This window comes from Rhamphochromis sp. 'chilingali', assembly GCF_963969265.1.
Source record: "Rhamphochromis sp. 'chilingali' genome assembly, chromosome: 19".
NCBI classification, from domain to species: domain Eukaryota; kingdom Metazoa; phylum Chordata; class Actinopteri; order Cichliformes; family Cichlidae; genus Rhamphochromis; species Rhamphochromis sp. 'chilingali'.
Window position 1 is genome coordinate 4,679,607 of NC_137946.1, and position 14,913 is coordinate 4,694,519.

The 14,913-nt window shown below is 39.5% G+C and overlaps 1 protein-coding gene across 6 annotated transcripts in view; it reads left to right on the plus strand.

Moving 5' to 3' along the window:
- The window catches only part of robo3 (roundabout, axon guidance receptor, homolog 3), a 176,774-nt gene that overhangs the window by 44,642 nt on the left and 117,219 nt on the right, over window positions 1-14,913 (plus strand). The gene's annotated exons all lie outside the window — the stretch shown is intronic.

Sequence of the window (14,913 nt, forward strand, 5' to 3'; positions counted from 1 at the left end):
CCTGTTTTTTGTAATTGAATGACACAAACAGCAGCTTTGTGAATATCACAGCGTGGACTCACATATGGCAGCAGGGTCTGTGTAATAGCTTTGTTGCATTTGCTTACATACATTACATGAAAAGAGAGTATATATGTGTTTTTTCTTAGCAAGCAGTATCACTGTGACACACATTTTCCACATACTTATTTTGTCAACATAGAGATGCACTGCATAAACACAATTACAGGAAGCGTATAAATGTCGTTATTCATCTGAACACAACAAATCAGAAAGAAAGATGTAAGCTTGGGAAGATTTCAGCAGCTTGAGGTCTGCTGCAGGCCTCAATCACAATCCACCCCCCTTCAAGAGAGGCTGACAGAAGAGGTGAAGAACAGGCCGTATAAGAATGAAATTTTAATGCTTCCTGTCTTGGTCACTGGCTCTACAAGGTCATCTGCTCGCGTTTCATTGTTGGAAACAGCCCATTGACTGGGGGCAATTGAAACTGAAGAGATTTCCACTTTGCCCTCACACAAATTAAACCAAGGAAGCCACGACTCTTTGCTGCGTGATTTTGGTACACATTGTTACCTGCAGGAATGAAAAGGAGAAAGGGATGGACACAGAAGGAGAAGGAAACATTAAAGAGCTTTAATTCTTTTTATTTGCTTCTGTGTGCCTGCAACATGGCCGACATGCACAGGTTGTGATGTGCAGGCATTCTGTGTGTGTTTGGGTGTTTTATGTGAGTGGTCTCCCCCATGTTGAAGGACAGACTGAATCAATACCAATAAGTAATCAATGATGTATGAAGGCTGGACAGAAGACAGTTCTTGAGGTCTCCCTGGTTCCGTCTGCTGTACAATGAAAACAGACACAGCAACAGAGTACACTGTATACTTTCACTAAAGCATGCAAAGCAGCATAGAGAGTGTAGCACTGTTAGACACACTTGGATAAATGCAGCACAACCTTTTCTAACAATATGTTTTATAAAACCCCTTTTCTGTCTTGCATTTAGTTTGCAGTTACACCAAACAATTTGTGATAGACAATTCAGTCCAGAATAAACGCCAGTGGTCTGAGTTTTTAAACAAAAAAAGAGCTGAGGAGGAAGAGAGAAGTGAGCTGGTTTGGAGGACAAGGACAAAACCTGCTCTAACTCTCAGCTCTTCTTTGAGACAATGTTTTCCCTGTCGTCTAAGCCAAGGAAAGAATTACTTATCATGTAGCCTAATCCTAAAAGAAGTGACAAACATAAGATCCAGAAACAATCCACCTTGCAGTGCTGCTTACAACATGTTTGCCATTTCTGTATGAAAACATTAAAGATGTATAAAAAGTACTAAAAACTCCAATTTTTTTATACATTAAAGAGCTGATTCTGCTTTGATAATTAAAATAGTAAATGTGTTGGTTTTGTCATTTTATTCAAATCTTCTAAACAATATACAGTACAGTCATTTAGGAGAAAAAAAGAAAGAAAAAAAATTCTAAACATTTTGTATAAATATTTTATATTTGCATAAACTTTATCTCAGTTCAATGAAGATTTGTGTTTTCTTTATTTTACTTATTTAGAAGGGGACAGTGAATCCTAATGAACATCAGTAATAATTGTTTAAGATGGAAACTTGAGAGATTAAAGCAAAATTGCTATTTTATATCTGTACTAGCAGGTCACATAAAACTTTACAACATGCAAATGTTTATGCTATGTGCAGCTTCATTTAGCTGGCTCACACATGCAGCCTTGAGGACAGGTGGCAGTAGATCTCATGAACTGCTTTTCTAATTCCATCAAACACACAGATGGATTTCTGGATTGTCGCCTTGTGTCAGTGTCTCTCTGTCTAATAGAAATTGTTGTACAGCTACAGGGAGTGCAGAATTATTAGGCAAGTTTTATTTTTGAGGAATAATTTTATTATTGAACAACAACCATGTTCTCAATGAACCCAAAAAACTCATTAATATCAAAGCTGAATGTTTTTGGAAGTAGTTTTTAGTTTTAGCTATTTTAGGGGGATATCTGTGTGTGCAGGTGACTATTACTGTGCATAATTATTAGGCAACTTAACAAAAACCAAATATATACCCATTTCAATGATTTATTTTTACCAGTGAAACCAATATAACATCTCCACATTCACAAATATACATTTCTGACATTCAAAAACAAAACAAAAACAAATCAGCGACCAATATAGCCACCTTTCTTTGCAAGGACACTCAAAAGCCTGCCATCCATGGATTCTGTCAGTGTTTTGATCTGTTCACCATCAACATTGCGTGCAGCAGCAACCACAGCCTCCCAGACACTGTTCAGAGAGGTGTACTGTTTTCCCTCCTTGTAAATCTCACATTTGATGATGGACCACAGGTTCTCAATGGGGTTCAGATCAGGTGAACAAGGAGGCCATGTCATTAGTTTTTCTTCTTTTATACCCTTTCTTGCCAGCCACGCTGTGGAGTACTTGGACGCGTGTGATGGAGCATTGTCCTGCATGAAAATCATGTTTTTCTTGAAGGATGCAGACTTCTTCCTGTACCACTGCTTGAAGAAGGTGTCTTCCAGAAACTGGCAGTAGGACTGGGAGTTGAGCTTGACTCCATCCTCAACCCGAAAAGGCCCCACAAGCTCATCTTTGATGATACCAGCCCAAACCAGTACTCCACCTCCACCTTGCTGGCGTCTGAGTCGGACTGGAGCTCTCTGCCCTTTACCAATCCAGCCACGGGCCCATCCATCTGGCCCATCAAGACTCACTCTCATTTCATCAGTCCATAAAACCTTAGAAAAACCAGTCTTGAGATATTTCTTGGCCCAGTCTTGACGTTTCAGCTTGTGTGTCTTGTTCAGTGGTGGTCGTCTTTCAGCCTTTCTTACCTTGGCCATGTCTCTGAGTATTGCACACCTTGTGCTTTTGGGCACTCCAGTGATGTTGCAGCTCTGAAATATGGCCAAACTGGTGGCAAGTGGCATCTTGGCAGCTGCACGCTTGACTTTTCTCAGTTCATGGGCAGTTATTTTGCGCCTTGGTTTTTCCACACGCTTCTTGCGACCCTGTTGACTATTTTGAATGAAACGCTTGATTGTTCGATGATCACGCTTCAGAAGCTTTGCAAATTTGAGACTGCTGCATCCCTCTGCAAGATATCTCACTATTTTTGACTTTTCTGAGCCTGTCAAGTCCTTCTTTTGACCCATTTTGCCAAAGGAAAGGACGTTGCCTAATAATTATGCACACCTGATATAGGGTGTTGATGTCATTAGACCACACCCCTTCTCATTACAGAGATGCACATCACCTAATATGCTTAATTGGTAGTAGGCTTTCGGGCCTATACAGCTTGGAGTAAGACAACATGCATGAAGAGGATGATGTGGACAAAATACTCATTTGCCTAATAATTCTGCACTCCCTGAATATTAAATGACAACTGAGGGTATTTATTATTTGAGAACCATATTTATTTGGATACACAATTTTTCCCCCCTCAACAAAGGTGCTTTTGTTGTACATACACTGTTTCTTGATCTCAGCCACCTTGTGTCAGTTTCATTTTGGTCGAAGTTCACCAAACAAGTTGAGGATCGGGGATCAGACCATTAGTCTAATGTTAGGGGTCACTGTGACATTACAGTTTTTTCTGAATGCTTAAACCCTAACTGTGATTCCTGTAGCACAATCTCTAAAACTATTCAGACTTATAGCAAAACCACTCACTGAGTTTGCAAAACCAAAAGCACAAAAACTGCTTTGCACTCAGTTTGCAATTTCGTAACACACACTTTGCAAAACTGTAGGCACAATTCACTGCACAACACTCAATTTCCAAATTTCCAACACACTCCTAGCAAAAGTATACACATGTATGGCTATCATTAACACTAATTTGCCAACTGTCTGGCACACTTTCACATGTCAAAACTTTTTTAGATAATTTGTTCACTTTGCAATCAGCCTAAGCACTATAATACAGGTAAGCTGTGTGTGCGGAGTACAATGGAGGGAGCAGAAAGAGTGAGAAGTAGAGGAGGCCGAGGAAGAGGACGTGGAGGTGAAGAAGTAGGATGAAGAGGACGACAAGGACAAGGAGGAGCAAGAGGAAGATGAGGAGGGGGCAGAGGAAGCATGTTCACTGCAGACCACGTAACCCATATAGTCATTATGGCGATTGCAAATAATCCTATACTTGGAAATAAACACTTGTGTTTGTTTTGATGTGTTTGAATAAACACCAGTACTTGAAGTTTGGATCCCTCCATGCTTATGGATCTATGACAGAAGTATGAGCTCAAACTGACATAGCCTACCTTGTGCACAGGGAAGGCAAACGCCAGATGTGTTTTGTATTCATACCATCAGTGTGCAGTTGGCGCATTGTGTGCTTAGTAGATGATGGCTTGTGTGTACTGTTTGATACGGAAACACCATTTTTACGAAGGTGTGAAGAGTTAATCTAGCTGTGTTTGCTTTTGCAAGAGAACTACAATGTTTTGATGATTGGGTGACAGGTTTTCTTATTTGTGTGAAGAGTTTTGCAAAATTAGCCAATAGTTGCAAAAAAAGGGCTTAAGCAATCAGAAAAAACTGTAAAAAGAAAAAAACATGACTGTCAGTAGGAAATCCACAGCATGGATGGCCCCGCCCCTCCCTGAGCCTGGTTCTGCCAGAGGATTCTTCCTGTTAAAAGGGAGTTTTTCCTTCCCACTGTTGCCAAAGCGCTTGCTCATAGGGGGTCATATGATGGTTGGGTTTGTTGGGTTGGGCTACCTTACAATATAAAGCGCCTTGAAGCAACCGTTGTTGTGATTTGGTGCTGTATAAATAAAACTGAACTGAATAGAATTGGGTCAGTTCAAAAAACTGTTGCCATATTGTTATTCGTGTATCGACCCTGATCTACCCTGTGTCAGCTTTCATGCTCTTTTATGCTACTTGACTTGACCCCGCGAGCTGTCACTTCAATGTTAATGTAATTTTTTTGTTTGTTTGTTTGTTTTTTGTTATGTTTTTTTTTTTTTTTTTTTTGGTACTAACACTTTCACCGGTGCAGCAAACCCTCCATCTACACCTGGCTCTGAATCCATACCAAATACTAATCACTTGTTTGTAATGCTTGTCGTTTCATTTTCCACCTAATTTCACTGAAATCTGTTGATTTCTGAGGTATCACGCTGACCATCAAATAGACGGGTACCAAAATCATAATGACGCCAGCAGGGGTGACAACAATAGAGATGTGTGCTGTGCTTCTTTTCCAATAGCACTATGCTCTCCAGTTACAAAGTAATAATAATTTAATATTAATTTCTGTGTGTTGTATATTAAAGAGACTGATTAGAGTCCAGCAACAAAAAGCAGCAGCCTCTCATTTTAATATTCTGAATTTGTTTTATTTGACTCTTCAGTGTAAAGCAGGCTTTCAAATGCACATCAGAGCTAGATCTGAGGTGTAGACATGAGGCAATAATAACATCCACCAACACGAAACTGGGCTGTAAACAGCAGGGGTTTGATGTGAGGAGTCAGACGAACATTTCAGATTAGAAAAACGTGTCTTAACACCAGCATGCCTCTTTAAATGAGGATGCCCTCATCTCAGAGTGATTAAATATCTGGGAAAAAAGCAACAGACCTACAAAAGGAGGCTGAGGGGGGGCTTTTACCCATCATCTTTAATGACTCACAAGCTTAGACTTTGAAAGTTGTTACTGATTGAAAATTTCATTTAGATGAAAAGATGAAAGAGAGGTGCCTAACATGAAAAAAAAACAATGCTTTTCATTTTCTCACTATTTACTGTCCACATTTCTACCTCATCCCAATTTAAGTGAAGACTGGCTATATTTTGGTCAGCTCAGCCATTTAAAGACAAACAGTAGGAAAAAAAATTTTTTTTTTAAGTTTATAATCACATCTGTGGCCTTTGGTGGCTCGAAGCTCTTCAGTTTTCCACATTTCCAGACCAATGACACTCGAAAGCTTGCTTTGACTCCCACGTAATTAACACATTTTTAACGCACCAGCCTTCAACATTCCAAACCATTTCAGGCAGTATGCCCGTGCAATTTTCGAGAGACATGAGCGGGGGTGGTGGGGGGGAGAAGAGCTTTGTGAGACAGCTCTCTGATGTTGCTGCAGAGTGTTTTTGTGGAGCTTTATTAGATTTAGTTGGAGTGTACCGACTGTGTGAAAATGGGCTGCTTGATGAGCTTGGCACCAATGCCGCCTTCCTCAACAAGCATGACGTACGCCTCATTTTGGAACTCTGAATCTGTCTCAACTATCACCTGCTCAGACACAAATAGACACAAATGCACTTTACCTGTTTTGTCTTGTTTTGTTTGTCTGACATTTGTTTCATTAGATCTTGTGTAATCTGGATTTTTCCTCTTCTAACATTCTGAACAATTAGCAGAGAGAAAGTGAATTCGATCTGTGGCAGAAAATTGAAATTAGGAAACACAGTCCTCTGCTTTTATACAGTTTTTTCTGATTGCTTAAGCACATTTTTTGTAACTATTGGCTAATTTTGCAAAACTCTTCACACAAATAAGAAAACCTGTCACCCAATTATCAAAACATTTTAGTTCTTTTGCAAAAGCAAACACAGCTAGATTAACTCTTCACACCTTCGTAAAAATAGTGTTTCCGTATCAAACAGTGCACACAAGCCATCATCTACTAAGCACACAATGCGCCAACTGCACACTGATGGTATGAATACAAAACACATCTGGCTTTTGCTTTCTCTGTGCACAAGGTAGGCTATGTCAGTGTGAGCTCATACTTCTGTCATAGATCCATAAGCATAGAGGGATCCAAACTTCAAGTACTGGTGTTTATTCAAACACATCAAAACAAACACAAGTGTTTATTTCCAAGTATAGGATTATTTGCAATCGCCATAATGACTATATGGGTTACTTGGTCTGCAGTGAACATGCTTCCTCTGCCCCCAGCATCTGGTCATCTAGCAATTCTGTAAAGTAACAATTTCAGTATTTGTACATCAATGGTATTGGTGTGTTTCTCATTGGCATATGGCAGTGCTACAAATCTTTGTGCGAAGTGACTGTACTAACCGATTCTCATTTCAAGATGTCCTTATGGTACTTGCTCCAGTGTAGCGGCTTGAGTTAGGCTGGACCCGTTGGCCAGCTACCCTCAGGGTCATTCCACGGTTGATTACATGGTCCACTATTTTAGCTCTGATGTCATCAGCAATTCTATTTCTTACTCTTCCTACCCTTCCTCTCCCCCTTCCTCGTCTTCCTCTTGCTCCTCCTTGTCCTTGTCGTCCTCTTCATCCTACTTCTTCACCTCCACGTCCTCTTCCTCGGCCTCCTCTACTTCTCACTCTTTCTGCTCCCTCCATTGTACTCCGCACACACAGCTTACCTGTATTATAGTGCTTAGGCTGATTGCAAAGTGAACTAATTATCTAAAAAAGTTTTCACATGTGAAAGTGTGCCAGACAGTTGGCAAATTAGTGTTAATGATAGCCATACATGTGTATACTTTTGCTAGGAGTGTGTTGGAAATTTGGTAATTGAGTGTTGTGCAGTGAATTGTGCCTACAGTTTTGCAAAGTGTGTGTTACAAAATTGCAAACTGAGTGCAAAGCAGTTTTTGTGCTTTTAGTTTTGCAAACTCAGTGAGTGGTTTTGCTATAAGTCTGAATAGTTTTAGAGATTGTGCTACAGGAATCACAGTTAGGGTTTAAGCATTCAGAAAAAACTGTAATAGGACAGCCAGAACTGAGTTTCCTGATGTGATCAAGACAGAATTTCTTAGGCAGGATTTCACATGTGTTGGCATGGACACACAGACATCTTGAATAGAAACCATTTTTGTTGGGTGTTTCAGTTTGAGCCCACAAGGTTTTTAAGGAAGGAAGTCCCAAAGACAGATGCACCGCTTGACATATTATGCTTTTGATATTCATTCTAGTGGTGGAGATGCATATGAAACATAACAAAATGTTCAACATAATGAGAGTATGAATAAGTAAACCCTCAGGATGCTTTAACGATTTGGTATACAGTTGTCTCCATGAGCACAGCAGCCCTGCACACCTACTGCTGAAAGAAAGTTTCCTCGCTGGATTCAGAGAGAGGATGAACTGAGTGCCAGTTTAAGACAAATAAAGAGTGTTTTTCAGATGTAAATGATGTAAAGCTAACCTATAAGAATAAATTAAGAATATAAACATGGATCTGGAAATGCAAATCAACAAACACAAGCATAAATAAAGAAGCCCTACACTCTGTGTTTACATTGCTGTGTAACACTACAAGACAATTTGTAGTTAATCTAACTGTGAACTCTTAAAAAAAATAGATTCAGAGTGAAGTGAAAGCATTTAGAGTGGAAAAGATTTGTCTTTACAAAATGTTGATTGTTGAGTCTTTGACTTACCTGATGCTATATACATAAAACTGATTGAATTAAAAGTTAAAATGACTATGTGGAACATTCAGTTGGAGTAAGATGAGATGCAGCAGTGCTGCTCTCTGTGGGTCACCATTGTTTTTCATTGAGGCCTGAAAAGGACTCCCATGCACTTACGGTGAGGTGTTAGCTTACGTTGTGTTCATGCTAGCACCACGCATCGAAAAACCTGCTAATTTCACTCTTGTAAAATGACTGGTTGCAGGGGTAAAAGAAAAAGGAGCTGGGGGTGTTATGAAAAACCTAAATGCATCTTTTAATTAAATCCCGGGAGTACTGAAATGCTCAGAGGGTGAGTGGAGCCTTTGTTTCCTCCCTGTTCCTAAAACTAGAGCAATGAACTCTGGGATGTGGTCATGTTAGAGTCTGTGTAGTAAATTCAGAGCCCCACTTCGCAGCCCATCGTATTTCTGTCTTGCTTTGCCCTCTGCGTCGTGCTCTTCCTCTTTTCTCTTGTGTTCTCTGCTGTCATTCTCCCTCCTCCCTCCTCCTGTCGCTTCCATCCCCTGCACGTCCCCTTTGTTGTTTGCTCCTCTGCTCTGTCTCATGTCCCAATCCATTGTAGAACAACAAGTCAAAGTGCCTCTTTGCATTCTCTTCTTCTTTGTTTTTTCTTGTCTTCCTCTTTTCCTCACTGTTTCCCCTTCCCCCTCGCTTTACCCTTTCTCTTTCCTTGCCAGTTCAGGCCTAATTAGGGAGATTCCTCTCTGATCAATAAACTATTCCCATGTGAGCAAAAAAGGCAACAGCCCAGAATGACAGCATGTGTGTGTCTCAGAGGGCAAACATGCACATAGAATGATGTGTTAAAGGTTACACATCTTCTTTCTTGGCAAACAGATATTATATGCATGCACACTCACATATTTAATGACTAAAATCTTGCATTTTTGCCACACCCTCTCAGAAAATTAAGTTCAATATTGTTATATTTGAAGTAAAGTTATTTGCCACTGGGGCAGTACCTTCTGCACTACTACTTTTGTATGTATCCCATTCATTTGAGTACATTAAATACATCGAGTACACCTACACCTAGGTTGTTAATAAATTATTAAGAACACTTTTTTCCATTCAGATTTGGATTCAGATGTGGACCCTGCTAGTGAACTTGTGACTTTGCCTTTCTTATATCTACTAGGCATGGGGTCAGGAAAGGCTGGTATAATCCAGAAATATGAACCTTTTATTGCTTGGGAATATACATGTACCATGCCCTAGAAAATGGATAGTTGTTACAACATCCCATATTTAGCACTATGGGCTACATTTATTTTGATTCTACCTGTATTTTTGTTGCATGCCTAAATCTGGGTATGTAAAATTTTGTCCTGAGGCTTCAACATTTTCTGATCTTAGCCTTTGCTTATTGAACTTTATTAGAGCACCTGAGAGAGGAACAATTACCCAATAATGATGCAGCTGTGAAACTAAAGCATGGTGACATTTAGCCTAATGATCCATCTACTGGTTCTAGCAGAACTGAACTTCCTACCTTATCCTGGCTCAGAGGAATTTATGTCCAGAAGCTTGGGAGCTGAATCCTGAAAATCAATTTCACATTTTATTCAGGTATGTCCATATATGGTTCAGTCTTGTGTAGCTTCAGTTTGCGCTGTCCCAAAACAAAGCCTGCCTCTCTCATTATATCAATAATTAGAAATACATTTTTGCTAATTTCCCCTTTTAAAGCTGACAAGGGCAGAATCAGCCTCAAGGTCACCGCAGAGGCAGTATATTAAAATTTAATCGCACTCATGCACTGATTTAAAACAAGCAGCGAGGGGAATTAAGCAGCTAAGGAAAATCATAAAAGCTAGGCTGTATCTAATGCATCAGGAGTGAATGATGTGAATGTGTTTACGTGCCACTGATGTGAGAGCAGAGGGCCCAGGGCCACAAAGGGCCATCTGGGACTCGTAATTTGACAGCTACACTCAGCCATGTGGCCACAGGCACGTTGCCTTTGCTGCTTTCAGTGAATGCTTATGTTTGTGTGTGTGTGTGTGTGTGTGTGTGTGTGTGTGTGTGTGTGTGTGTGTGTGTGTGTGTGTGTGTGTGTGTGTGTGTGAGTTATGTGCAACTCTTGTCTGTGTTCATAGAAATTCCTCATAATTTTACTGGGAAACAACAGCCAATTAAAATAACTGCAATCTGTATGCATAAGCCTCAGCCAATTTATCCAGGGAACTTTGTGAAAGTACAAGGATTCAGTATGCATTGTGTCTGGGTTTGGCTGTGGGTAAGCATTAGCTTTGCATAGCATTTGGGGAGAAAGTCGAACAAAGCTGGGAAAAAAAGTAGCCACTGTACACAGACTCCAGAGATCTGCAGTCCCAAACGACTCATTAACTATTCCGGCAGTAGAATAAATTTAGCCCGTGCAATTAGTGAGCAGGGTGAAATACACATTTAGTTATTTAGCATCACATTTTACAACTAGACTCTTGAATATCATGCTTTTCTGCTTTTTTATAAATTGCATTTGATTGACTCCAGATATGGGTTCACATCACCTTATCCAATATGAGCAAGTTTTGGCTGAGCATGCATTACAGTGATAGTCACAATTATGATAATAGAAAGGATAATTGAGAATGTTTTTGTGCTTTTATCATCATCACCTGAAACACCTGCATATGTTACCATGGTGTGTGTGTGTGTGTGTGTGTGTGTGTGTGTGTGTGTGTGTGTGTGTGTGTGTGTGTGTGTGTGTGTGTGTGTGTGTGTGTGTGTGTGTGTACTGTTACCTCTATGCCCGGGTTTCTTTAGGCTGATTACTACAGTGCCTGAAGGGTGTGAAGTATTGTTTATGTTATTTACGAGCTTCATTTAATTGGGCTGAGAGTAGTGAGGCTCAGTCAGAGGCGTGCTCCTGTTGGTTTAAACACAGTCTGTTCTGCAGGCTATGAGCAAAGCTGTAATTAATGGAATTTATTTCAGTGTGTGTTGCATGTGGATTAGATAATAATAGTTCACAAGGACTAGATGACTGCCATCTTTCCTCCTTTCTTTGCAGCTCATTTTACACAGACACTGCACACTGCAGGAAGTTATTTACGCGCTCTTGCTTGATGATTCCATGTGTGGATATCTCTATTAAAGAGAGACTCGTGCGCAAGGCCTTACCTTGGCTACATATACGTGCCCTGAATCAATAGCAATGAATGAATAAATACAAGTATCTCAGTTAATTTAGACCTTTTATCAGAGCGATGGACTCATTCCACATTCTCACCGTGGCTTGTGGCACAGGGGAAATTAGTGTTATACAGCATGGAAAGTCAGAACATATGAATTGTTTTCTCAGGGAAATGACTTTCAGTAATCATATGCTTGCAGAGTAAGAAGTGGTCAGTTAATTATTTAATTGACTACCATACATTAATCATCGCTGAATCATGTTTTTGTTTTTTTGTTTTTTGGTAAATGCAGCTTTTGCAGAAACTGTCAGAGATTTATTGCGCTATTTTAAGTCATATTAGTGTGGATAATAAGATGAATATACTGACACTAAATGGCCAAGTCCTTTGACAGGTGGTGTAATGAAGGCAATTTCTATCATTTCATCATTTTTATCATTCTGTCTGTCTCTTTAAGGATTCAACTTGGTAAATAATTAACCTCTATAGCATGTACATATAAGAAAAGGCAGCTTGGAGTGAGGTCACATTTTGATAATTTTTGTTGCACTTAGTGAGGTAACTAAATGACAAGATGACCTCGTCAATGGATGATAAAACGGATATTTGATATTCGATATTTGAATTCATTAATAATATCTGAGAACTGGACCAAGAACTTCCACAACATGTCTTTTATCCTGTCTTCCTTCTCTCACCCCAACCGGTTGCAGTAGATGGCCCCGCCCCTCCCTGAGCCTGGTTCTGCTGGAGGTTTCTTCCTGTTAAAAGGGAGTTTTTCCTTCCCACTGTCACCAAAGCGCTTGCTCATAGGAGGTCATATGATTGTTGGGTTCGTCTCTGTATGTATTGTTGTAGGGTCTACCTTACAATATAAAGCACCTTGAGGTGACTGTTGTTGTGATTTGGCACTGTAAAAAATTTTATTGAATTGAACTATTTGTGTAGGTTGTGCACCCCGACATTTAAAAGCTGCAAATGGATGAATCTCTCATTGGACTCCTTCCTAAAGACAATCACCTGCATAGATGTTCTGTTGTGTTTGCATTGAGTATAGTGGGGACTCCTGCACCCGATGCACACATAGCAATATAACGGCCAACCAAGTATTAAACTGATTGTTAAAAGAATTTTGTTTTTGGAAAATGTAAATAGTTCTAACAAATAAACAGAAGTTCACAGGCCTTGGTAAATCAGGATGTGAAGCATCCTGTTATGGATCTGTACTTCAAATAATGAATGTTAGTAGTAACGATTCCTTCAACTAATTAAGTAATCCGTTATGATGCTTAATCACTAAAGCTCATTTACTACTTAATGCTCCTGTAGCTGTGTTTCCACACAAAGTCCAGATCATAACTGATCTCAGAGCGACTGCAAGACAGCAGTAATTTAAAGGATGGATGTAAACAGGCGACATGCTTCATGACAGCGCTGTCTGAGATGAAAGAGAAGCACGATGGCTTTACTTTGGTGTGTTTTAACTTGTGGCCTTTTTTTTGCAAGTGCTGCTTGTCTTGTTTGTCCTGTTAGAACAACACTGCTTGAAAAGCATATAATCTATATTGTAAAAAACCTTAATTCATGGAAGCTGCAGCTTTCTTGTGCTGGTTCACTCTGCTCTCTGGTGTAAATTGGTGCTGAAGGTATTTTCAGCACCAATTTACACCAATTTAGAGACTATATGTTGAGCTGAGTTCACTCAGTTAGGTACTTTGGTGGGAGCCAAAGAAACAAATATTGTGCTTAAAATGATGTATATGTACTATAGTCGTCCTACAGCATCAAGCTATGAAGGTTTTACATTAGTAGTCATTTTCAGCATCGCTCATCTAGCATTACATTTACAGTTTTTTACAGCCGCTAGGACACATGTCTCAATACTTAGGTCACTTTTGCAAAACTCTTCACACAATCCTCCTAACTGACCGTCAGCTTGGCAAAGCAGTTCATTTCACATTCAAAATGCACTACAACTACCAAAACACTTCATTCAGGTCTCAAATAACCTCATTCTTCCAGAACACTAGCAAAGGTTGACAGCCGACAAACACACTTTGTCACCCACAAAACAATGACCTGAAAAACACTAACAACATGTAGCATTACAGTGTTTCCTTGTGTAAAACAAGGACACATCTCTGTTTATAATTTCAATATATGTTACTGGAATGAATCAGACATCATGCAGAATTCGTTAATATTTGTTTATGTATTTTTATTTTTTTGCACTAAGTAATCCCAAAATACAAGAATTTGTATACACACCATCCACTGATACACATACAATAGTAATGCTAATCTACCCGGTCTCCTCCATTTGGCCACAGGTTCTCATCCACATCACATCTTATGTCATCTAGGGCAATACACCTAGGAAAGAATCTTCTGGCATGCCAGAATTGAAGGAGTTGAAAAATTGAAGGAGTAACACCTGTGTAGATGTTCATCTACAATGAGAATAAGCTGTGGCTGGTTAAACTGCATTTTTAGATTTAAAATATGTTTCAATAAAATATTGTTGTTGGATTTTGCTGTCTTTTCAAGTTTTGCATTGTGTTATTGTTTTGGCCATAAGTTTAACAGTTTTGAAAACAGTATGTAAGCACATGCAAAATGTCCTGTCCGTACAAAGATTTTTGGCAGTTGTTGTGTCTGAGTGAGAAGATAATTCATGAAATTTGAGAGATGTAGTCATTGAATGCATTTTGTGCCAAAACAATGATAACTGATCCTCAGTTTAGCCCACATAGACTTCTGTTGTGCTCACTGTGTGAGGAGTTTTGCAAACGTGACCTAAGTATTGAGAAATGTGTCCTAGCGTCTGTAAAAAACTGTAATCACATGCTGTTCTTCTGACGTTTTTCTCCACCGTGTCCACAACCTGTGATCAGCTCTGTTATTCTGTAAGTGATATTTGATAAAATAAAATAAAAATGTTTGTATTTAGACTCCAGAAATAGTGAAATTGTATATAATTGTATATAAGGACAGCATCACACAACTCTGTGAAGAGAAAAAAGGCGTAACACCAATAGGTTTTCTGAGAATGTCTTCATGAACGTTGGTAACAACATCCTTGACTGAAAGGGGAGTTTCATTTGTCCGGCCCACTAAAGATCAAAGCTAGCTTCTGTGGTTTAGACCTCATGCTCTAAAACACTGCAGATTTTTGCATTGCATTCTTAGAGGGTGTTTTTATTTATGAATTATTGTTAAGAAAACAGCATTTAACATCTTAACAGCCAAGCAAAGCCACTATCTATACTATCCATACTATAGCCATCTGCTGGCAAGCCGCCCTCATCCACTGTCCTCGA